Below are 25,091 nucleotides of genomic sequence, written 5' to 3'. Positions count from 1 at the left end.
ATTTGTGACACTAAAATGGGAAGGGTTAGTTTACTGACTGAAAGGTAGATTGTAACGCTGGAGACTAAATAGGCAGGATTACCCCACAGACAATACAGGGAAGGATTCTGTACACAGAGCCCACTTCTCTGTCTTGGATGGGGATGTGAGAACAGGAGCATTATTCATCCTCTGGAGTCTGAGAAGGAGTCTTTCATGTCTATAAGCTGCCATTCAGGGCAGTTACCATAAAGCACACACATCCTGCTGTACTGGATATACAGATAATCCAGGGTGCGTGTAACCATAGTATGTCAAATCTAGCCATGATTATATTAAATTACTGCAGAATACACAGACTGCGATCACCCACCTTCACCCACGGGGGGGGGAAGGGGCACAATCAGTTTTTGCTAAATATACATATTAAAGAGGTGGTCAACTACTTTTATAATTTTTAATAATAATTTTTTTTATTTATATAGCGCCAACATATTCCGCAGCACTTTACAATTAAGCGGGGACATGTACAGACAATAAATTCAATACCAGGTAAGACAGTTTAAACAGTTACATTAGGAGTGAGGTTCCTGCTCGCAAGTTTACATTCTACAAGGAAATGGGGGGACACAACAGGTGAAAAGTGCTTGTTATTTCAGGTCAGGCAATTATAATAAATAGAGATTTTCATATAAAGCTGCATGATCCGGTCATCAGCCTGTATGTTTAAGTGCAATTATCAAGTATCAAGTGCAGTTATCGTGTGCATGGAGGGTGTGGAGACAGATGAATAGTAGGGTGCAGAATCTGAATAATATTTAGGAGGGAACAGGGGAAAGTTAGTTTACTGAGCTGAGGTGGTAGGCTTGTTTAAAGAGATGGGTTTTTAAAGCGCGCTTGAAGACGTGGGGGCTAGGTATCAGTCGGATCGTCAGGGGTAGAGCATTCCAGAGAACTGGTGCAGCACCAGAGAAGTCTTGGAGACGGAGGTGCGAGGTTCGGATTATGGGGGATGTTAGTCTTAGGTCATTTGTGGAACGGAGGGCACGTGTAGGGCGATAGACAGATGAGAGAGGAGATATAAGGCGATGCAAAACTGTGGAGAGCTTTGTGGGTGAGAGCGATGAGTTTATATTGGACCCTATAGCGAATGGGTAACCAGTGAAATGACTGGCACAAGATGGAGGCATCGGTGAAGCGGCTGGACAGAAATACGACCCTGGCTGCCGCATTCAGGACGGATTGGAGAGAAGAAAGTTTGGTAAGAGGGAGATCGATTAGAAGAGAGTTTAAGTAGCCCAGATGAGAGTGAATAAGAGCGACAGTAAGAGTTTTAGCAGTTCCAAAGGTGAGAAAAGGTCAGATTCGGGAGATGTTTTTAAGATGCAGGTGACAAAAGCGAGTGAGTGATCGGATATAGGGAGTAAAGGAAAAGTTAGTGCCGAATATGACCCAAAGGCAGCATTTAACTTTTTTTACTTCTACGTTTATGACTTCTTAGGATAGGTCATCAATGTCTGGTTGGCCGGGGTTCCGACACCCGGCACCCCGCCGATCAGCTGCTATCGGTGTCGGCAGTGGCCGGCCAGAAGTACTCACTTGCTGAGCTGCTCCGTCTACTTGTAGTGGCCGCTGCAGGGTACTACACATCCGCCTCCTATTGATTTGAATAGGAGGAGGATGTGCTGTATCAAACCTCGGCCACTACAAGTAGACGGAGCAGCTCGGCAAGTGAGCACTTCCGGACGGCAGCTGCCGCCGGCACAGATAACAGCTGATCGGCGGAGGTGTCGGACCGTGGCTGACCACATGGATGACCTAGGGATAGGTCATCAATGTAAAAGTAGAGGAAACCTCTTTAAGGCCAATTCTGTAGGATTCCATTTAACTTACAGTGGGTATGGAAAGTATTCAGACCCCTTTAAATTTTCCACTCTTTGTTTCATTGCCGTCATTTGGTAAATTCTAAATAGTTCATTTTTTCTCATTAAAGTACCCTCTGCACCCCATTTTGACTGAAAAAAAAACAACAGAAATAGAAATGTTTGCAAATTTATTAAAAAGAAAAACTGAAATATCACATGATCATAAGTATTTAGACCCTTTGCTCAGACACTCATATTTAAGTCACATGCTGTCCATTTCCTTGTGATCCTCCTTGAGATGGTTCTACTCCTTCATTGGAGTCCAGCTGTGTATAATTAAACTGATAGGACTTGATTTGGAAAGGCTCACACCTGTCTATATAAGACCTCACAGCTCACAGTGCATGTCAGACCAAATGAGAATCATGAGCTCAAAAGGAACTGCCCAAGGAGCTCAGAGACAGAACTGTGGCAAGGCACAAATATGGCCACGGTTACAAAAGAATTTCTGCATTACTCAATATCCTTAAATGGAAGAAGTTTGGGGCTACCAGAAGTCTTCCTAGACCTGGCCGTGCAGCCAAACTGAGCAATTGTGGGAGAAGAGCCTTGGTGAGAGAGGTAAAGAAGAACCCCAAGATCACTGTGGCTGAGCTGGTGATAATTCTAAGCGGTATGTGTGGAGAAAACCAGTAACTGCTCATCACCTGCCCAATACAATCCCAACAGTGAAACATGGTGGTGGCAGCATCATGCTATGGGGGTGTTTTTCAGCTGCAGTGACAGGATGACTGGTTGCAATTGAAGGAAACATGAATGTGGCCAAGTACAGAGATATCCTGGATGAAAACCTCTTTCAGAGTGCTCTGGACCTCAGACTTGGCCGAAGGTTCACCTTCCAACAAGACAATGACCCTAAGCACACAGCTAAAATAACAAAGGTGGCTTCAGAACAACTCTGACTATTCTTGACTGGCCCAGCCAGAGCCCTGACCTACACCTAATTGGGCATCTCTGGAGAGACCTGAAAATGGCTGTCCACCAACGTTCACCATCCAACCTGACGGAACTGGAGAGGATCTGCAAGGAAGAATGGCAGAGGATCCCCAAATCCAGGTGTGAAAAACTTGTATCATTCCCAAGAAGACTCATGGCTATACTAGCTCAAAAGGGTGCTTCTACTCAATACTGAGCAAAAGGTCTGAATACTTATGACCATGCGATATTTCAGTTTTCCTTTTTTAATAAATTTGCAAAAATTTCTACATTTCTGTTTTTTTTTCAGTCAAGATGGGGTGCAGAGTGTACTTTAATGAGAAAAAAATGAACTTTTTAGAATTTACCAAATGGCTGCAATGAAACAAAGAGTGAAAAATGTAAAGGGGTCTGAATACTTTCCGTACCCACTGTATTACTACAATTGCATGTGGATTATCCTGTGGTGTAACTGAGGCTTTTCTAGACACTCTGGGTTCCATTCATCATTTACCATTTTTTAAGTCACATTTCTTTTTGTGTCTAATTGTATCCAATGACAATTTTTGCAGCAAATTCAGTAAAATGGCACACTATTCCTGAATTTTGTGAAAGATGAGAAAATGTTCTTTAATTTTGTCTTTAACATGTTTTATGACCTTTTAGGCGGTGAGACCATTTTTACACTGGCCACAGACCTTTATAGACTCATACTTCCAGTACTTAAAGGAACAGTTTTCACAGCAGGCTCCTGATCAGCAGAGACAGGATTACAATGACAGGTAACACCTCTATACACAGACAATAAAGTATCAACCATTCACAGCTCACCCTGCTCCCCCTCCCTTCAAAAGGACCTTTACACAACCTCATTACATACTTCAAATACAAAAGACAGGGTCAGAGTCTATTGATTGTGGCTTATGTCCATGTGTTGTATACTGAAACAAGAGGTCACAGGCTAAAAATGGCCAATGGGAAAATTGCAAGATTTCTATTTTCTTATTTTTGAATACAAATTGTGCCATGTAAAAAAATTTTTTGCAAGATGTATCACAAAAATCTTATTTGAACACAGAGTGTTTTCTGATGACCGCTTGTCCAGTCTAAAATGAATAGTCTGCAATCACTTTGTGTAACTTCGGACTTGTGAATCTCCCCAGCACACGCACTGCGAGGATTCGTCGTTGTCTGTTCTGGAAATGGTGGTCAAGTGTGCGATATGCATACTCTGGGGCAGAACTCTCCCAGTGGGCGTGGCCTCGCTCCATACACTTGTATTGGTGAGGCCGCACCCACTAGATGGACGCAGCTTTGCTCGATACACGTCCGCCCTGGAGTATGCATATCGCACACTTGACCACCGTTCCTGGGGCAGACAACGGCAGCGAATCCCTGCAGCTCACAGTGCATGCACTGGGAGGATTCACAAGTCTGCAGTCACAACGAGTGACTGTAGACTTTTCATTTTAGACCAGAAAACCCCTTTAAGATAGCTTCCCTTTAGTAAGTGTATCACTTGATTTATTCTGCCCAAACCACATGCAGCCTGAATCAGAGCCTAGTTGCATGATTGCAGCTAGGTATTTTCTTCTCTGAAACACTCAGTTTTACATAAAATAGAGGTTGAAGAGACGGCCGAGAGAGAAAAAAGGAATGCGCTGTGGCTTCTCCCCGCCCGGCTCCAAGTCATTGACAAGTTCCCAATGTGTGCACATAGGGAGAAACTGGTCCATCATCTGCAACAGCCGCATATGACTCATCTCTCCTCTAGGGGCCGCCTCTTCAAACTCTTTCTCTATGAAATGCTCTGGTTTTTCAGAGAAAATAAATATACAGTTAGGTCCATATATATTTGGACAGAGACAACATTTTTCTAATTTTGGTTCTAGACATTACCACAATGAATTTTAAACAAAACAATTCAGATGCAGTTGAAGTTCAGACTTTCAGCTTTCATTTGAGGGTATCCACATTAAAATTGGATGAAGGGTTTAGGAGTTTCAGCTCCTTAACATGTGCCACCCTGTTTTTAAAGGGACCAAAAGTAATTGGACAATTGACTCCAAGGCTATTTCATGGACAGGTGTGGGCAATCCCTTCGTTATGTCATTCTCAATTAAGCAGATAAAAGGCCTGGAGTTGATTTGAGGTATGGTGCATGCATTTGGAAGGTTTTGCTGTGAAGAAAACATGCGGTCAAAGGAGCTCTCCATGCAGGTTAAACAAGCCATCCTTAAGCTGCAAAAACAGAAAAAACCCATCCGAGAAATTGCTACAATATTAGGAGTGGCAAAATCTACAGTTTGGTACATCCTGAGAAAGAAAGAAAGCACTGGTGAACTCATCAATGCAAAAAGACCTGGGCGCCCACGGAAGACAACAGAGGTGGATGATCGCAGAATAATCTCCATGGTGAAGAGAAACCTCTTCACATCAGCCAACCAAGTGAACAACACTCTCCAGGAGGTAGGTAGGCAAATCAATATCCAAATCTACCATAAAGAGAAGACTGCATGAAAGTAAATACAGAGGGTTCACTGCATGGTGCAAGCCACTCATAAGCATCAAGAATAAAAAGGCTAGACTGGACTTTGCTAAAAAACATCTAAAAAAGCCAGCACAGTTCTGGAAGAACATTCTTTGGACAGATGAAACCAAGATCAACCTCTACCAGAATGATGGAAAGAGAAAAGTATGGCGAAGGCGTGGTACAGCTCATGATCCAAAGCATACCACATTATCTGTAAAACACGGCGGAGGCAGTGTGATGGTTTGGGCATGCATGGCTGCCAGTGGCACTGGGTCACTAGTGTTTATTGATGATGTGACACAGGACAGAAGCAGCCGAATGAATTCTGATGTATTCAGAGCCATACTGTGTGCTCAGATCAAGCCAAATGCAGCCAAACTGATTGGTCGTCGTTTCATACTACAGATGGACAATGACCCAAAACAAAGACAAAGAAACCCAGGAGTTTATTAAAGCAAAGAAGTGGAATATTCTTGAATGGCCAAGTCAGTCACCTGATCTCAACCCAATTGAGCATGCATTTCACTTGTTAAAGACTAAACTTCAGACAGAAAGGACCACAAACAAACAGCAACTGAAAACCACCGCAGTGAAGGCCTGGCAGAGCATCAAAAAGGAGGAAACACAGCGTCTGGTGATGTCCATGAGTTCAAGACTTCAGGCAGTCATTGCCAACAAAGGGTTTTTAACCAAGTACTAGAAATGAACATTTTATTTACAATTATTTAATCTGTCCAATTACTTTTGGTCCCTTTAAAAACAGGGTGGCACATGTTAAGGAGCTGAAACTCCTAAACCCTTCATCCAATTTTAATGTGGATACCCTCAAATGAAAGCTGAAAGTCTGAACTTCAACTGCATCTGAATTGTTTTGTTTAAAATTCATTGTGGTAATGTCTAGAACCAAAATTAGAAAAATGTAGTCTCTGTCCAAATATATATGGACCTAACTGTATATCTGGCTGCAATCATAATTTGGGCAGCATGAATCCAGTTAAAGATTTCCTTAACCCCTTAACAACATCAGACGTACTAATACGCGTCTGTGCCCTGGGACTTAAGAGCCAGACCCGTATTAGTAAGTCATATCTTTAATGCGGCACCGCGACTTAAGTCGCGGTGACAGCATTAAAGTTACGGTGCCATCTTACCTCTGGGTAGATGGCGTCATCATCCCGGGGGGTGTCGCCGCCCTCCCACACCAGCGATCGCTGTGATTGGCTGTTCAAATCTGAACAGCCAATCACAGCATTTCTCACTGTTTCCGGCAATGTGAAACCGTGATCTGCAGCCTAGGATCGGTGCTCCTAAGAGCACTGATCCTAGGCTGTTGCTAGGACACCCCAGCCCTGGACCCAGACTGCTATGATCGGTGCGATCGCCGATCACATCGATCGCACCGATCGTAGCGTGACCGCGCGGTGACAGGGCGGTCATGGGGCGGTGACGGCTTGTGACCTGCCTGTCACCACCCCATGACCCCCTGTAATGTGATTCAAGCCCCCAGACTGCTGTGATTGGAGCGATCGATGATGACAACGATCGCTCCAAATCAGAGTACCTGAATACAGGTGACCGGGCGGTCACAGGGAAGTGTCACCTCTCTGTGACCCCCTGTGGTGCGTGCTCTGCTCCAGCCATGTCTGATTGGTGTAATCACTTCCCTGTGACCGTCCGGTCACTTGTATTCAGGTACTCTGATTAGAGCAATCAATGTCATCAATGATTGCTCCAATCAGATTACCTGACCGGGAGGTGACCTCCACTTGTCACCACCCTATCATCACCCTGTGACCGCCCTGCAGATCCTCACACTTGGTGAGGATTTCTACAGAGCGGTCACATCTGATGTGTCTGTGCTGGGCCTTGTAGTGCCACAGAATATTCTGTGACACCACAAGACCATCTTCTCACCCATTCCAGTCGCTGCTGCTCCTGGATCTTCTGCTCCTGACCTGCTGTGGTTCCTGCTACAGAGCCTGCTGCTGATCCTGCAGAGAAGACTTTGGTAAGTCTGTTCTCCCCTCATCCACCCCAATCCCCCCTCCCCCCTCTTTTTACCCCCTCTTACCTTTTTTTCTGCATCCTGCAGCGGTCTCCAAATCTGGTCCGAGTCTCCAGCTCTGCTCCCGGTCACCAGCGCCGGGCTCTCGCTCCGGGCTCCCGGTCTCCTGCTCTGGGTCTTCTGTTCCAGTCCTGTTGACCCTTTGGTAAGTCCATCTCTGATCTCCCCTCATCCACCCCAATCCCCCTCTTCCCACTCACCTGTCTTTTTACCCCTCTTCCCACTCCCCTGTCTTTTTACCCCCCTTCCCACCCCAATCCGCCTCACCCCAGTGTCCCTGTTAATTCTTTTGGTTCTGATCTCCAGCTCCAGTACCGGTCTCCTGCTCCGGGCTCCCGGTCACCAGCGCCGGGCTCCCGGTCACCAGCGCCGGGCTCCCGGTCCTGAAAGAAGAACAGAGAGGACTTTGGTAAGTAATCTCTGATCTCCCCTCATCCAACCCAATTTCCCTCTTACCACTCCCCACACATCTGTGGGCACATCCAGCAGCCGCCGAGTATTGATCGGTGACATAGTTCACACTCACACTCATGCTCGCTGTTTGCACCACATACAGTATTTCCTTTTTCCACACACTCTAAATAAAGTACTGACACACACACACTCTCAATAAAGTATTGACACACACGCACCACATACATAAACAATGTCCTGCTCATCCCAAACTCTGTATTCAGCGGAGGAGGCATACGCTATTCTTGCCTCCGACACTGACAGCGAGGGTGAGTATCCCACATTTCTTTGTTTTTCCGACTCCTCGTCGTCTTCCTCAGGTTCTGCTGGCTCGCCCCGCCGTCATCGCAGGAGAGATGTTCCAGAGCCCCCCCACTACTGAGCCTATATGGACTTCGCCCCCCGAAAATTATGAGCCGCTGATTCCAGATTTCGTGGCGGAATCAGGAATCAAGTTTGACACCACTGGTCTCACAGAAATAGACTTTTTCAAAGTCTTTTTTCTCTGAGGATTTTATAAACCTCATGGTGGGCCAAACTAATTTAGACGCTCATCAATTTTTAGAACAAAACCCCTCTTCATCATTTTCTAACTGGTCTCCTGTAGACGCAGTAGAAATGATGAAGTTTTGGGGCCTGGTCCTTCTTATGGGGATCTTGAAGAAGCCAGAGCTTCGGCAATACTGGAGTGTTGACGTTTTGTATAACACTCCAGTGTTTCGAATGGTCATGCCCCGGACACGCTTTCAGGCCATCTACAAGTTCTTGCATTACCAAGATAATGCAAGGTGTCCTGCACGCGATGACCCGAACTTTGATCGTCTTTTCAAAGTTCGGCCGGTCATCGAACACTTCAACAACAAGTTTGGTGAAGTGTACGTGCCCCAAAGGGACATCTGTGTGGATGAGTCCTTAATTTCTTTTAAGGGGCGGCTTGGATTCCGGCAGTACCTGCCCAGTAAGAGGGCAAGGTACGGGATCAAGCTGTATAAACTTTGTGAGAGTACCTCAGGATACACTCACAAGTTTAGAGTTTATGAAGGGAAGGACTCCCGGATTGAACCCCCTGAATGCCCCCCTGTTCTGGGAGTGAGTGGGAAAATTGTGTGGGACTTGGTGCACCCACTGCTTGATAAAGGTTATCACCTCTACGTGGATAACTTTTATACAAGAATCCCGCTCTTCAAGTCCCTCTCTGCGCGACGTACCGCAGCCTGCGGTACTGTCCGCAAAAATCAGAAAGGCCTCCCAAAGACGCTAATTGGGCAGCTGCTCAGAAGGGGTGAGAGCAGAGCCCAATGTAGCGACCACCTGTTGATGGTCAAGTACAAGGACAAAAGGGATGTCCTTCTCTTGACCACCATACATGGTGATGGCAGCACCCTCAGCACTGTACGAGGTTCCACTACACAGGTCGCCAAACCAGACTGTGTAGTGGGGTACAACAAGAACATGGGGGGAGTTGATCTCTCTGATCAAGTCCTCCAGCCGTACAGAGCTTTGAGAAAGGCCAGAGTGTGGTATAAGAAGCTGGCCGTGCACATTGTACAGATGGCAATGCACAACGCTTTCCTTCTTTCAATGTGCAGGCCAGACTTCTGCGTCGTATCTTCAGTTTCAGGAGACAGTTATCAAGGCCCTGATATTTGGCAGCGGTGACGGAGTGGGCCCCAGTACTTACGGAATTGAAGAACCGAGAATTGTACCAGGCCAGCATTTCCCAGGGCAGTTCCCTCACAGCGGAAAAAAAGGAAAGTCACAAAAGAGGTGCCGAGTGTGTTATAAAAGTGGAATACGCAAGGACGCCATTTATCAATGTGACACCTGCCCTGACAAGCCTGGCCTGTGTATGAAAGACAGCTTCAAAAGGTACCATACTTCGATGGACTATTAAATTAATTTCTGAAGTATGACAACCTGAAGAACACTACACAGCTGACGTAGTGTTCGTCAGGTTGTCATACGTCAGTTGTATAGTGTTAGTCAGGTTGTATTACACAACTGACGTATAACACTACATTACAGGATTCAAAAATCAACTACCACTACCAAAAAGGGGGCACTTGTTGGGCATTTCCACTGTTTAGGCACATCAGGGGCTCTGAGAACATGACATGACACCCGCAGACCATTCCATCAAAGTCTGCGTTCTAAAGCGTCACTCCTTCCCTTCCGAGCCCTTACATGCGCCCAAACAGTAGTTTTCTCCAACACATGGGGTATATGCGTACTCAGGAGAAATTGCACAACTTATGGGGTGCAATTTCTCCTGGTACCCTTGTGAAAATATTTTTTTTTTGCATTTTTGTGGAAAAAATGTTTTTTTTTTATTTTCACAAGTCAACATTATGATTTTCTGTGAAGCACCTGGGGGTTCAATGGGCTCACCACACATCTATACAAGTTCCCTGGGGGGTCTAGTTTCCAAAATGGGGTCACTTGTGGGGGAGCTCCAATGTTTAGACACACAGGGGCTCTCCAAACGCGACATGGTTCCAATTTGTTAGGGGCTCTCCAAATGCAACATGGTGTCCCCTATGTGTCTAAACATTGGAGCTCCCCCACAAGTGACCCCATTTTCGAAACTAGACCCCTCAAGGCACCTATCCAGATGCATAGTGAGCACTTGGAACCCCTAGGTGCTTCACAAATTGATTCGTAAAAATGAAAAAGTGGAAAAAAAAATACTGTTTCATTTTTACGGATTAATTTGTGAAGCACTTGAGGGTTCAAAATGCTCACCACCCATCTAGATAAGTTCCCTGGGTGGTCTAGTTTCCAAAATGGTGTCATTTGTGTGGGAGCTCCAATGTTTAGGCACACAGGGGCTCTCCAAACGCAACATGTGTCTGCTAACAATTTGAGACGATTTTCCATTCAATTTGTTAGCGGACACCATGTCGCGTTTGGAGAGCCCCTGTGTGCCTAAACATTGGAGCTACCCCACAAGTGACCCCATTTTGGAAACTAGACCCCCCAAGGCACCCATCTAGATGCATAGTGAGCACTTGGAACCCCCAGGTGCTTCACAAATTAATCCGTAAAAATGAGGAAGAATTTTTTTTGTGGAAATAAAAATACTTTTTCATTTTTACGAATCAATTTGTGAAGCACCTGGGGGTTCCAAGTGCTCGCTATGCATCTAGATAGGTGCCTTGGGGGGTCTAGTTTCCAAAATGGGGTCACTTGTGGGGGAGCTCCAATGTTTAGGCACACAGGGGCTCTCCAAACGCGACATGGTGTCCGCTAATTATTCAAGCAAATTTTACAATCAATAAGTCAAATGGCGCTCCTTCCCTTCCGAGCCCTGCTGTGCGCCCAAACAGTGGTTTTTTACCCACATATGGGGTATCTGCGTGTCCAGGGGAAATTGCACAACAAATTTTGGGGTCCATTTTTTCTTGTTATCTCTGCGAAAATAAAAAAAATTGGGTCTAAAGTAACATTTTTGTGAAAAAAGTTAAATGTTCATTTTTTTCTTCCACATTCCAAAAATTTCTGTGAAGCACCTGAAGGGTTAATAAAGTTCTTGAATGTGGTTTTGAGCACCTTGAGGGGTGCAGTTTTTAGAATGGTGTCACTTTTGGGTATTTTCTGTCATAAAGACCTCTCAAAGTGACTTCAAATGTGATATGGTCCCTAAAAAAATGGTTTTGTAAATTTTGTTGGAAAAATGAGAAATCGCTGGTCAACTTTTAACCCTTATAGCTCCCTAATAAAAAAAAATTTTGGTTCCAAAATTGTGCTGATGTAAAGTAAACATGTGGGAAATGTTATTTATTAACTATTTTGTGTGACATATCTCTCTGATTTAAGGGCATAAAAATTCAAATTTTGAAAATTGCAAAATTTTCGCCAAATTTCCGTTTTTTTTTTTCACAAATAAACGCAAGTGATATCGAAGAAATTTTACCACAATCATGAAGTACAATATGTCACGAAAAAACAATCTCAGAATCAGAGGGATCCGTTGAAGCGTTCCAGAGTAATTACCTCAAAGTGACAGTGGTCAGAATTGTAAAAATTGGCCTGGTCATTAACGTGCAAACCACGCCTCGGGGTTAAGGGGTTAATAACATTGACAACCCCATTAAACTATACAGGTATATAAACTAGTTTACAGGGATTATACGTACATATTTTATTGTAAATTTCTAATATGGATCCTACATCACGTAACATTTCCTACTGTGTTTGCTGTTACTACTAGTGTTGAGCGAGTATGTTCTGTTCCGAGTATGCTCGGGCCAAGCTCCGAGTATTTATAGCTGCTCGGTAATATGGTTGAATCGCTCCCATGTGCATGATTTGCAACTGTTTGACAGTTTTATTACATGTGAGGAATGTCTATTTCTTACACATTCCTCACATGTAATAAAGCTGTCAAACAGTTGCAAATCATGCACACGGGAGCGATTTAACCTCATCACCGAGCAGCTGTAAATACTCGGAGCTCGGCCCGAGCATACTCGGCGAAAGGGTTAATAGAACATACTCGCTCAATACTAGTTACTACAGCTTCATGGGACAAAAGCCAAAAACCATGTAGAAACTGCCAAGCATCAATCAACATTATCTGTGCCATCATTTGCCAATCTAGAAAACACAGCATACTCCAATATTAAATTCTTGTGATTAGGAAGCATTTAGTATTTGCAAAATCAAATGCAAAACCATAAGAATCATATGGAGGCACAATGGTAAACAGCTGGTTATAATTTAACGATCTGTGCCGAAATGTGATGTTTCGACTCCTCCTGAGCCTTGATCTCACTGTCACGGGAATGGAAGAGTATGAAGCGTTGATCGCGATATTGAGCAAAAATGCTGTGGGCCGCATTACTGGTGGAGCGTCGCGCTCAGAGAATCGGAAGTGCTGCTTGCCATTACCATCATTAGTTGCACACAGACTTATCATTCCTGGCAGTCTCATGATCAGCCTCTGGACACAAGGGAGTGATCTTTGAATCAAAGTCAGGGGTTGTGCTGAGGAGGAGGAGGAATCGGGTCTATATTAAGATTGGCAGGAACAGATGAGTCAATGGAGATCAATTCTTAGTCCAATAACTATTGCTAGGAGCCTTACCACTAAAACCACATCCTTTAAAACAAAGTATTTCTGTGACACTACATAAAACAGATCACTTTTCTGCATTCCCCCTATTCATTACCTGACAATAGCAATAGTCGCTACATATACAGTTATATGAAAAAGTTTGGGCACCCCTATTAATCTTAAGCTTAATGTTTTATAAAAATTGGTGTTTTTGCAACAGCTATTTCAGTTTGATATATGTAATAAATGTTGGACACAGTAATGTTTCTGCCTTGAAATGAGGTTTATTGTACTAACAGAAAATGTGCAATCTGCATTCAAACAAAATTTGACAGGTGCATAAGTATGGGCACCCTTAGCATTTTCTTGTTTTAAATACTCCTACCTACTTTTTACGGACTTACTAAAGCACTTTATTTGGTTTTGTAACCTCATTGAGCTTTGAACTTCATAGCCAGGTGTATGCAATCATGAGAAAAGCTACTTAAAGTGGCCACTTGCAAGTTGTTCTCCTGTTTGAATCTCCTCTGAAGAGTGGCATCATGGGTTCCTAAAAACAACTGTCAAATGAACTGAAAACAAAGATTATTCAACATAGTTGTTCAGGGAAGGATACAAAAAGCTGTCTCAGAGATTTAACCTGTCAGTTTCCACTGTGAGGAACATAGTAAGGAAATGGAAGAACACATGGACAGTTCTTGTTAAGGCCAGAAGTGGCAGGCCAAGAAAAACATCAGAAAGGCAGAGAAGAAGAATGGTGAGATCAGTCAAGGACAATCCTCAGACCACCTCCAGAGAGCTGCAGCATCAACTTGCTGCAGATTGTGTCACTGTGCATCGGTCAACTATACAACGCACTTTGCACAAGGAGAAGCTGTATGGGAGAGTGATGCGAAAGAAGCCGTTTCTGCAAGCACGCCACAAACAGAGTCGGCTGAGGTATGCAAAAGCACATTTGGAGAAGCCAAATTTCTTTTTGGAAGAAGGTCCTGTGGACTGATGAAACCAAGATTGTGTTGTTTGGTCATACAAAAAGGCGTTATGCATGGCGGCAAAAAAACACAGCATTCCAAGAAAAACACTTGCTACCCACAGTAAAATTTGGTGGAGGTTCCATCATGCTTTGGGGCTGTGTGGCCAATGTCGGCACCGGGAATCTTGTTAAAGTTGAGGGACGCATGGATTCCACTCAGTATCAGCAGATTCTTGACAATAATGTTCAAGAATCAGTGACAAAGTTGAAGTTACGCAGGGGATGGATCTTTCAGCAATACAATGATCCAAAACACCGCTCCAAATCTACTCAGGAATTCATGCAGAGGAACAATTACAATGTTCTGGAATGGCCATCCCAGTCCCCAGACCTGAATATCATTGAACATCTGTGGGATCATTTGAAGAGGGCTGTCCATGCTCGGCGACCATCAAACTTAACTGAACTGGAATTGTTTTGAAAAGAGGAATGGTCAAAAATACCTTCATCCAGGATCCAGGAACTCATTAAAAGCTACAGGAAGAGACTAGAGGCTGTTATTTTTGGAAAAGGAGGATCTACTAAATATTAATGTCACTTTTCTGGTGAGGTGCCCATACTTATGCACCTGTCAAATTTTGTTTGAATGCAGATTGCACATTTTCTGTTAGTACAATAAACCTCATTTCAAGGCAGAAACATTACTGTGTCCAACAGTTATTACATAGATCAAACTGAAATAGCTGTTGCAAAAACACCAATTTTTATAAAACATTAAGCTTAAGATTAATAGGGGTGCCCAAACTTTTTCATATAACTGTAGTCTTTAGAGGAGATTGCTTCAGCTTAGGAGGATAATTGAGGCACGTCAGAGTTCTTCTGGTTAAAAGTGCATTTTTTGTGTCAACCTTCGCACCTTAAATGTGTTCGCAGTTAGGAGAAACACCTTGACTAAAGCATTACACTTGCCAGACTCTTGCGCTCAAGATGTCCCAGCTGTTAAAGTCTCCTCATTTCACCACCAAGAGTGAGAGAAAATGAGGTATTTCAATTTCATATCCTCAGCCAAGATCAATTTACATGGTTGAGAGAGGGGAAAAGGAATATTTCATTGCAGCAAATGCTGTTGATCCAAAGGGTTTAAGCAGGAGAATTTGATAGAATTCCAGAATGTTTCAGACTTTAATCTTAAGTGATAATTTTGTCTGAAAAAAAGAACCATCACAGATAAAGAAAAATAAAACCTAAAAGGTGGCCACGTATATGATTTTGTTAGAAAGATCTTTCAAGCGACAATAAGAAGCTCCCATTACCAAGACTTCTCAAACCAACCAAACGTACACTGCAGATCTGGACATCACTGCACTGATTTATTATTTCTATTTGTCTCTAAAGTGAAAAATGAAGCGATCTTTATTAAAGCACCACTCCAGTGGGTTTTCTTTTTATTTCTCTGCACATAATACTATACTCACCACCCGCCATCTTCAGCTCTATTCGACGCACCCCCATCCACTCCCCCCCCCCCCCCCCCCCCGGTTCTGTGGCACCATTTCGTGACCACAACTTCTCAATGTCCAGAAATTAGAAATAAATGGTCACAAGCTCTCAATGCAAGTCTGAGGGCCAGAACAAGCCTCTCAGACTTGCATTGAAAAGTAAACTCCGTCTCGCTCCAGCAAACACTGGAGCAATCCCGCATCCCGCTGGTTACAAACTGATGGAGACCTACAGGAGCAGCGCCGATAAAAGAGGACGGCAGCCAGTTAGTATGAGAGCAGGGGCAGGGAACTTACATTAGTAGCACCACTCCAGCGCTACAATAAAAAAGCGCAGGAGTGGTGCTTTAGATTTCCTATCAACTCCACATGGCTGCTCTGACATATCTGTCCACACACTGCTCCTGAGATTTTTTTTCTTTGCTCTCCCTCTCTTCAGGAGCGGGTTTGTGTATCCATATTACGGCTGCAAGTCTCACCTGACAACTTCATGGGGATCTATGAAGCAGTAAATTGGGGTCCTTAGACCCACAGTTGGGCGACAGATGCATCTGAAACTGACCCACAAGAAAGCAGGAGGCTGTACACAGCAGATTACAGCATGCAGGAGGAGGAAAGCATTCAAAGTTTAGAGAGAGGGCTAATTGTTCTGCATGGAAATGTCTTCAGGGGAAAAGAAGGAGGGTAGTGGCGAAATGGAAAAATGGGTGGTAGAGTAAAATCAAGATGTATATGACTATACTAAGAAAGAAGCACCAAGGGAGTAATGGCAAAGGTACGCACTCCTCAGCACCAGTGTGAGACAGCACAAAGGTGAGCTCCCAAATGTGTTTAGAAAGGCAAACTCCATACAGGAATAAGAGAGCAGAGTCATGGATCCACAGATCTCACGCCCAGCATGTATTGCTGGGAATAAGACGACTACGTGAAAAAAAATACAAACTAGTAGCAGGCTGCAATGGCAAGTCAGCTCAAGACTTATAACTGAGCCCAAGTCAAGAATCTCAACTATATGAATAGTTGATAAATAAACCTATTGTGGAAGTTTTACAGAAACGCTGCAAGGTATTTTCTTATCACTTAAACACAAATGGTTCATTAAAGAAAAGCATAAACACTGATGGTCTAATGATCTTCATGTTGTGTATAGAACCAATTCTAATTAGATACAGTGATTGGAAAGCAGTTTCAGCATGTAATGACATTATAATAGGCATAGTTTATAAAGAGACAGTCATGCACAACTTGATAAATGACTGCAAATTGTTGCCAAACTATTTATATTAGCTGGGCTCGGCAATATGCAACTTCTATTGAATGATATACTGTAGCTTGTGTTCCTACCTTCAGATTGCTTAGTATGTGTCTAGGCAAAATGGACTCCCAACACAAACAAGGCCAAAATTAAGCCAGAACATGGCATTCTCCATACATGATTGATCACGGCATAATGGAATAATATCCATCATGAAGACAGGTACAAAGTGTTTTGTGGGAAAAACAACTTAGTAGATTTAAGAGTAACTAAACTTTAATTTCCTTTTAAGTAATTTTGTCCAGCATGGAAAGTTCTCAAACTTTGCAAATCACTTTTGAAACCTGGCATTGAAAGGGTCAGCACCGATAAGCTCAACATTCAGAAATGGACATCAGAACAACCTCCTGCTGCAGCTCATCCCCGGCGTTAAGGCCAATTCAGACATGTTGGTTTGATTCTAGGATCAAAATAGCCAATGCAAGGCTATGGGTCCATTGTTCATGGACGGTTTGATAGAAGAAAAACTGACCAAAGACTGATTATAAAAAACTGACACATGACCAACCTGTGATGAAACTCTGATAAGAAAAACATAGATTAAACTGGTGTTTTATTTTTGCATACAAGGAAAATCACTGATGTCTGAATGAGTTATAATGAGACACAGGTGCTGAGCTACCCTGTCACTGCCATCATCTGTACTCCAAAGGAGTTCTGATTTCAGAGAGCTGAAGCCAGGCAAATAAACTGAGGGAAAAGCAGGTGTTTGGAAGCCACTTACAAGCATTCTTTGTCAGGAATGAAGACAAATCCTCTAATAAAGTGATTTGCAAACTTCCATAACATCAATGCTGGACAAAATTATAATTAACAAAAAAACCTTTGAAGTGTAACTAAACCTTTTTGTTTTACATGCAATAAGTCTCCTTGTTATGTAATAAAATAAATTAGAAGATCAGAATCAATTTTGACATAGCTTGCATATCATTACAAATATTTGGTGCTTCTATTAAGGAGAGAAAAATATTAATACCTTCAGAGAAATTAATAGAATATCTTGTTATTGCATTTTTGAAGTCATATTTGGAAAACAGCATTGAAGTGAAGAAAAATCAGTGTAATAGAGGTTGATACTTTTTGGTTTATTTATTAATTTTAGTTTTTAGTCCAATTTGGACTACCATGCTCTGATATTAAACTTTACAGGGAACCGGACACGTCCCAAAACGCTATTAACCTGCAGATACAGGGTTAGGCTGTGTGCCCACGATGCATTTTTGGTGCGTATTTGCAGCGCAGAAACGCTCCAGAAACGCATTGCATACCTTATCCCATGACTTCCTATGACATTCTGCAAGTTCTGTGCACATGGTCAGGATTTTTTCTGTGCAAATTTTACTCGCAGAAAAAATACGGACATGACCAATTCTTGTGCGTTTTTGCCTATACAATGCAATGGAAAAACGCATGGCAAATACGCATCAAAAACGCGTCAAATACGCATCAAAAACGCATGTAAAAACAGCATGCGTTTTTCTGACAAGGAGATGCAGAAATGCTCTGGAAAATTTCTGCTTCATTTCTGCATCGTGGGCACTAAGCCTCAATCTGCAGTTAACAGGGTTACAAAGCTGCCTGGTAGCAGCACTGAAAACCCATCTGCCGGCAAGAAATGACCTTCAGTCCTCCTGGCAGCCTCCGGCTTTCAGTCACAGAGGTGCGGCTTGAGTCACCGCTCAGGCGGCAGCTGTAACACTGCGACAACCAGCTCTGTGCTGATGTACTGCAGAACCAGCTGTCCGTCAGTGCTGGGGCCATGGTTATAGCAGCCACTCACTATATACTGAACGGTAACTGAAGCTGTGCTTCTATGACTGAAAGCCGGAGGCTACCAAAAGGGATAAAGTTTATTTCCTCCCAGTAGCCAGGCTTTCAGTGCAGCGGCCGGGCAGCTTCAGAATGCTAACAACATGCAGATTAACTCCATATCTGCAGGTTAATAGCAATTTGGGACATGACAGGTTCCCTTTAAAGGGACTGTCAGCACAGAATGACCGTTCAAATCAAGTAAAGACGCTCAGTGTAGCTCAGAGTAATGTTATAAGCTTTAAGCAGTATAGGATCTGGGTGCCAAGACCCACACTAATTGCTAAAGCAATGGAGCAAAAGCACTCAGCCGACTGCTGTTATCCTCAAAGATTGAAGATGGACTCAATAGAAAGCCCATGAGACAGACATCAGCTAATGAGGAGGAACAGCATGCGATTGTAAGGTTTTCTATATATGCATTTAACATTAACATCCCCATTTTCTCAATTTTTTTTGTCTAAAAAAAAACATACCTGTAATGATTCAGAAGACCAGGCTGGTTTTGACTCCAGGCATGTAAAATCCAGTTTTATTGTCTAACACCAAGCCTAGAGATAAAGTAAAAAAATATCAATCAAAACCTGCAGGATGTATGAAGCAAAGTCCAACAAAGCAAGGCATAAAAACAGCTGCAACAGAAATTCAATTAGGTTCTGTTCATACAAGCATTAAAGGGGTATTCCCATCTCCAAGATTCTATCCCAATATGCAGTAGGTGTAATAATAATATTAGCAAATACCTCCAATTAGAAATGTAGTTATTCTGATTTGCCATGTTTCTTTCCTCATGTGCAGTCATTGCAGGACCTTAGGTATCCATGGTCATGACCATTATCAACTAGTTAACTGTCACTATATCTGGTCATAACCATGGATACCTAAGGTCCTGCAATGCCTGCACATGAGTAAAGAGACATAGCGAATCAGAAAATCTATACTACATTTCTAATTGAAGGTATTTGCTAATATTATTATTAATTACACCTACTACATAATGGGATAGCATCTTGGAGATGGGAAAACCCTTTAAGTCTTCAGTTTATGACCAACATATTATGGAACTGGAAAGGCTAAGTTCACATTTCCAGTATTCCTCTGCTTGAAACAAATCTAGTATACAAAAAACCTAGATCAGTTTCAAAAGGATGAAAACTTGATTCACTTTTCAACTAATCCAGAGTAAAACACTTTGAAAAGTTGTAAAATCTTGCGACTTTTGATGTTTTCCTGCCAGTTTGAAGCAGTTGACGCCGAGGAGCTGGGGAGAATGAGCCACTCCAGCAAGCGGCTCCAGAGCTGCGCTCAGTGATTGACAGGACACCGCTCCTGACCTCAGCTCTGGGGCCCGTTCACTGGAGTGGTTCATTCTCCCTGGCTCCTCTGCTGATCGATCTCATGGATTACAGAGGGGGACACTTAGGACAGGTGAGTATAAGGATTTTTTATTTTCTTCTTATTTTTACACAGGGACACTGCGGGAGCAGGCACTACTACCCTCATCATTGTCCCTGCTGGTGCTGATCACAGCGCCGGCAGGGAACCATGATGAGGGCAGTGTTCAGCACCCGACGCTTAAGAACAGCGCTAACTGTAGTGCTGATTCCCAGGCGCCGGTCCGTGTGATCCTGATGTGGCACACACTGGACATCTCCGGTACCGTTTTTTCCGATACCGGAAATATACGGATGTGTGAAACTAGCTTTAGACACTGTGCTTTTGACGCAGCATAAAAAAAAACTCATCGAGCACACAACCTTAGTTTGTCAGAATGCATACGCCAACTAAAAATAAAATACCAGTGTCGGGTAGGGGACTTTAAGTTATGCAATTATAACTTTGTTGCTGCAGATAAACTTAGCATTGTAAAGAAAATTAAAAGATATTTATTAGTTTATGTTTAGGAGCTTGTACAATGCTGCTCTCCTTCATTTTTTTCCATAGACTGTACAATATCTTCAGAAATAAATAGAACTGTACCAAAGTTATATCCTCAGGATTTTTTAATTAGTGGTCCAAAGTATTACAACAATAAAACATTGTTTTTCACCTTACATGTTGCAATTTCAAAGAAGAAACAGAATAAACAGCATGTGCATCAATAAAGGCACCGCTGATTAATACTTGGTTGCACACCTTTTGTATTGCTGACATCCTCCAAACATTTCTTGTAGCCATCTATAAGCTTCTTGCACTTCTTTGCTGGAATTTTCTCCCACTCTTCCTTAGCAGTTTGTTCAAGCTCTTGAATGTTTGCAGGGTTCTTTTTCCCAATCGCAGATTTCAAATTACCACAAAGATTTAATGGGATTGAGGTCAGGACTCATTGCTGGCGATTTTAAAACCGTCCATTTTTTCTTTTTGAACTATTCCTGTGTACTTTTGGATGTGTGCTTTGGGTCATTGTCTTACTGGAAGACCCATGATCTTAAGCCCCCGTCTCACATAGCGATATCGCTAGCGATATCGCTGCTGAGTCACGGTTTTGGTGACTCACCAGCAACCTCACCAGCGATGTCGCTGTGTGTGACACTTTGCAACGATCAGGCCCCTGCTGTGAGGTCGCTGATCGCTGCAAAGTGTCCTGGACCATTTTTTGGTCGTTGGCCTCCCGCTGGCCAGCACACATCGCTGTGTGTGACCAGCGGGACCAACGATCTGGCTGGTAACTATGGTAAATATCGGGTTACTAGGGGCACGCGCGCACTTAGTAACCCGCTGTTTACCATGGATACCACTCTGCTACGGTAAGCGGAGGCTCCCGCGCACCGTAGCAGAGTGGTATCCATGGTAAACAGCGGGTTACTAGGGGCACACGCGCACTTAGTAACGCGATGTTTACCATAGTTACCAGCCTGCTCCTGCTTGCAGCAGGCTGGTAACGGGAGCAGGACATCGTGGAACGATCCTTTCCACGATATCGCTGCTCCCCTGATCGCTGGTGAGCCTGCCTGTTTGACAGCTCACCGGCGATGTATTAGCGATGCAACGATCCCTGACAGGTCGTATCGTTGTCGGGATCGCTGCTGCATCGCTTAGTGTGACGGGGCCCTTAGACTCAAACAAAGTTTTCTTACACTGAGTAGAACATGATAATTCTCTGATTTCATGATTCCTGTGGTATGGTCAAGGCCTCCAGTACCAGACGTAGCAAAGCAACCCCACAGCATTATGGATCCTCTACCATGCTTAACTGATGGTAAGGTGTACTTTTCCTTATAAGCTTCAATGCGCCATCTGAAAACAAACTGTTGCTTTGCATTGGCACAAAAAAAATCTATTTTTGTTTCGTCTGTCCACAGAAGATTTTCCAAGAAGGATTGAGGGGTGTCAAGGTACTCTTTGAAAAAAATCAGTTGTTCCTTTTTAGGTCTTTTCCTCAGCAATGGTTTCTTCCTTGGCCTTTGCCCATAAAGCTCTGCTTGGTTTAATGTGCGGCGTATGGTACTTGTTGAAAACCCTGACTCCAGACTGTTCCAGGTTGACCTTCATGTCTCTGGATGTATGACGTGGTGTTTTTTCCACCACTCGCACCAACCTTCGTAGATATCTCTTTTCGTCTTTCGCCAACGTCCAGGGAGGTTCTTGACTGTACCGTGCTTGGCAAACTTCTTAATTACAGTGCACACTGTTGAAACTGGGATACCAAGGTCTTTGGAATCTTGTGTTTGCTAATAATAGCAAATCTGATGTCCTCAGACAGCTCCTTTGTCTTCACCATTGTGACAAAGGAACAGGGCATACCATGTGGATTTTTATAACACTGAAGTCATCATACATTGGCTAATTCATGTCACATGGGCACAAACAATCACAGAAGAATCTCTTTTGCGATTTACCACAGGCGAGTCAAAATGTGTTTCCATACTAAATTAATATAAAGGGTGTCAATACCAGTGACACAGCAAGCTTTAGGTTTTTCTATTTTTCCCTCCCATTGTTTTTTGTTTAAAATTATTGTTTATCATTTACTCTTTTGTATTTAACACGACTGCTATATCCAAAAACCTGTTTCACTTGATTCATTTTTTTCAGGACATATTCCACATTATGTACTTAACCCCTTTCTGATGTGTGACCTAATAGTACGTCATGGTGACCTGGGCCGATTGGAGCAATGACGTACTATTAGGTCATATGGCGATCGCGCCCGCAAACAAGCGGTGCAGGGCGATCGCCGCCGAGTGTCAGCTGATAGTCACAGCTGACACCCAATGCTATGTGCTGGGAACAGTCCGCACCGCTCCCGGCACATTAATCCTCTCAATGCTGCGATCGAAGTCGATCGCAGCATTGCGGGGGCAAGGGGAGGTGATAGCAATACTCACTTCCTCTCCCGGCCTCCAGCACTGTCTGCCGCGGCTTCCCGGATATTGCCATGACGACCCAAAGTCGTCATGACAACATCCGGGTCACCAGACAGCAGGAAGATATTTTGGTCATGCGCAGTGCATGACCAAAGTATCTTCTGCAGCTGCAGCACTGACAGCATGTATAGCACAGGGATGGTGACCCATCCCTGTGCTATACAGACGATCAGAATAAAAAAAGTGAAAGTCCCATAGTGGGACAAAGAATAAAAGTCCAAAAAGTGTTAAAAAATGAAAGAAAAAAAAATTGTAAAAATATATATATAAAAAAAAAAAAAAAAACACTAAAAATAAAAATATAATGTACCCATCAATAAATATTATTATGAAAAAAAACACAATAAAAGTACACATATTTGGTATCGCCGCGTCCAGAACGACCTGACCTATAAAACTGTCAGGTTAACCCCTTTAGTGAACACGATAAAAAAATAAAATAAAAAAAGAAGCAAGAAACAATGCTTTATCATCATACTGCCAAACAAAAAATGGAATAACACGCGAACAAAAAGACAAATCTACATAAAAATGGTACCGCTGAAAACGTCATCTTGTCCCGCAAAAAACAAGCTGCCATAGAGCTCCATCAGCCAAAAAATAAAAAAGTTATAGCTCTCAGAATAAAGCGATGCAAAAAAATATTTTTTCTACAAAATTGCTTTTATTGTGTAAAAGCGCCAAAACATAAAAGAAACTATATAAATGTGGTACCGCTGTAAAACGTACTGACCCGAAGAATAAAGCTACCTTATCAATTTTACTACACGAGGAACAGCATAAAAAAAACCTATAAAAACAATTCCGGAATTGTTGGTTTTTGTTTATTCTGCCACCCAAAAATCGAAATAGAAAGCGATCAAAAAATGTCAAGTGCCTGAAAATGGTACCAATAAAAATGTCAACTCATCCCGCAAAAAACGAGCCGTCACATGACTCTGTCTGTCAAAATATGGAAAAATTATAGCTCTCAAAATATGGCGATGCAAAAACTAGATTTTACAAAAAAAATGTGTCTTTTAGTGTGTCACAGCTTCCAATCATAAAAACCCGATATGATTCTGGTATTGCAGTAATCGCACCGACCCGAAGAATAAAGTTGTCTAATCATTTATACCGCACGAGGAACGGCGTAAAAAATAAACCAGGGTTAGGGTTGGGCTAGGTTTTTTTTCAAAAGTAAAAAAAAAAAAAAAATATGACGATATGGCGACTAGTGTTGAGCCCAAGTGCTTGCTACTTGAGTTTGCATCGAGTGATAGGGTATGCACTGAGTATCGCGGGTGCTCGAGTGACATGCTTGAGTCTCCGCCCCATATGCTTCGTGGCCAAAAAAAACCTCGCTGGGATTGCCTGCCATGCACAAGCGATCCCCGCATGTTTTTTTTGGGTGTCTAATAACCGTGAAACATGCGGGGCAGGGACTCGAGCATGTCACTTGAGCACCCGCGATACTTGGTGCATACCTGAGTACCCGATGCAAACTCAAGTAGCGAGCACTTGCGCTCAATACTAATGACAACTTATTCAATATGATGACCTAATGTTATCAAATTCTGTATCGTACCTCTGTGTTCAAAATGTTCACTATACCCCTTGATAAAATCCTTGAGGGGTGTAGTTTCCAAAATGGGGTCACTTGTGGGGTGTTTCCACTATTTAGGCACATCAGGGGCTCTCAAAATGCGACAAGGCATCCGCTCTCAATTCCAGACAATTTTGGGTTCAAAAAGTCACACAGTGCTCCTTCCCTTCTCAACACTGCCGTGCGCCCAAACAGTGTATTTTCCCTATATATTTGGTATTGGCGTACTCAGGAGAAATTGCACAACAGTTTTTGGGGTCCATTTTGTCCTCTTAACCTTGTGAAAATAAAAAATTTGGGGCTAAAACACCATTTTTGTGGAAAAAGTTTGATTTTTTTATTTTCACGGCTCCATGTTATAAAACTTCTGTAAAGCACTTTGGGGTTCAGGGTGCTCGTCACACATCTAGGTATGTTCCCTGAGGGGTCTAGTTTCCAAAATGGGGTCACTTGTGGGGTTTTTCCTCTGTTTAGGCACATCAGGGGCTCTCCAAACGCAACATGGTGTCCACTAATTATTCAAGCAAATTTTACATTCAAAAAGTCAAATGGCGCTCCTTCTCTTCCGAGCCCTGCAGTGCACCCAAACAGTGGTTTTCCAACACATACGGGGTATC

At 43.1% G+C, this 25,091-nt stretch overlaps 1 protein-coding gene across 7 annotated transcripts in view; it reads right to left on the bottom strand.

The window, feature by feature from the left end:
* PLXNB2 (plexin B2) overlaps positions 1 to 25,091 on the bottom strand; it is a 279,450-nt gene that overhangs the window by 185,105 nt on the left and 69,254 nt on the right. For 6 of the 7 annotated variants that reach the window (XM_073652094.1, XM_073652090.1, XM_073652092.1 and 3 more), the window contains exon 2: positions 18,999 to 19,073. The exons of the other annotated variant lie outside the window; for it this stretch is intronic. The gene's annotated coding sequence lies outside the window, so the exon portion shown is untranslated. The remainder of the gene's footprint in view (positions 1 to 18,998; positions 19,074 to 25,091) is intronic. 7 annotated transcript variants of the gene reach the window in all.

This window comes from Phyllobates terribilis, unplaced genomic scaffold (genome assembly GCF_046119375.1).
Source record: "Phyllobates terribilis strain yellow unplaced genomic scaffold, ASM4611937v1 Scaffold_11__3_contigs__length_659146591, whole genome shotgun sequence".
NCBI lineage: Eukaryota > Metazoa > Chordata > Amphibia > Anura > Dendrobatidae > Phyllobates > Phyllobates terribilis.
Note: the sequence above shows the minus strand (reverse complement) of the source record. Positions and strands in the feature narration are given on the sequence as shown.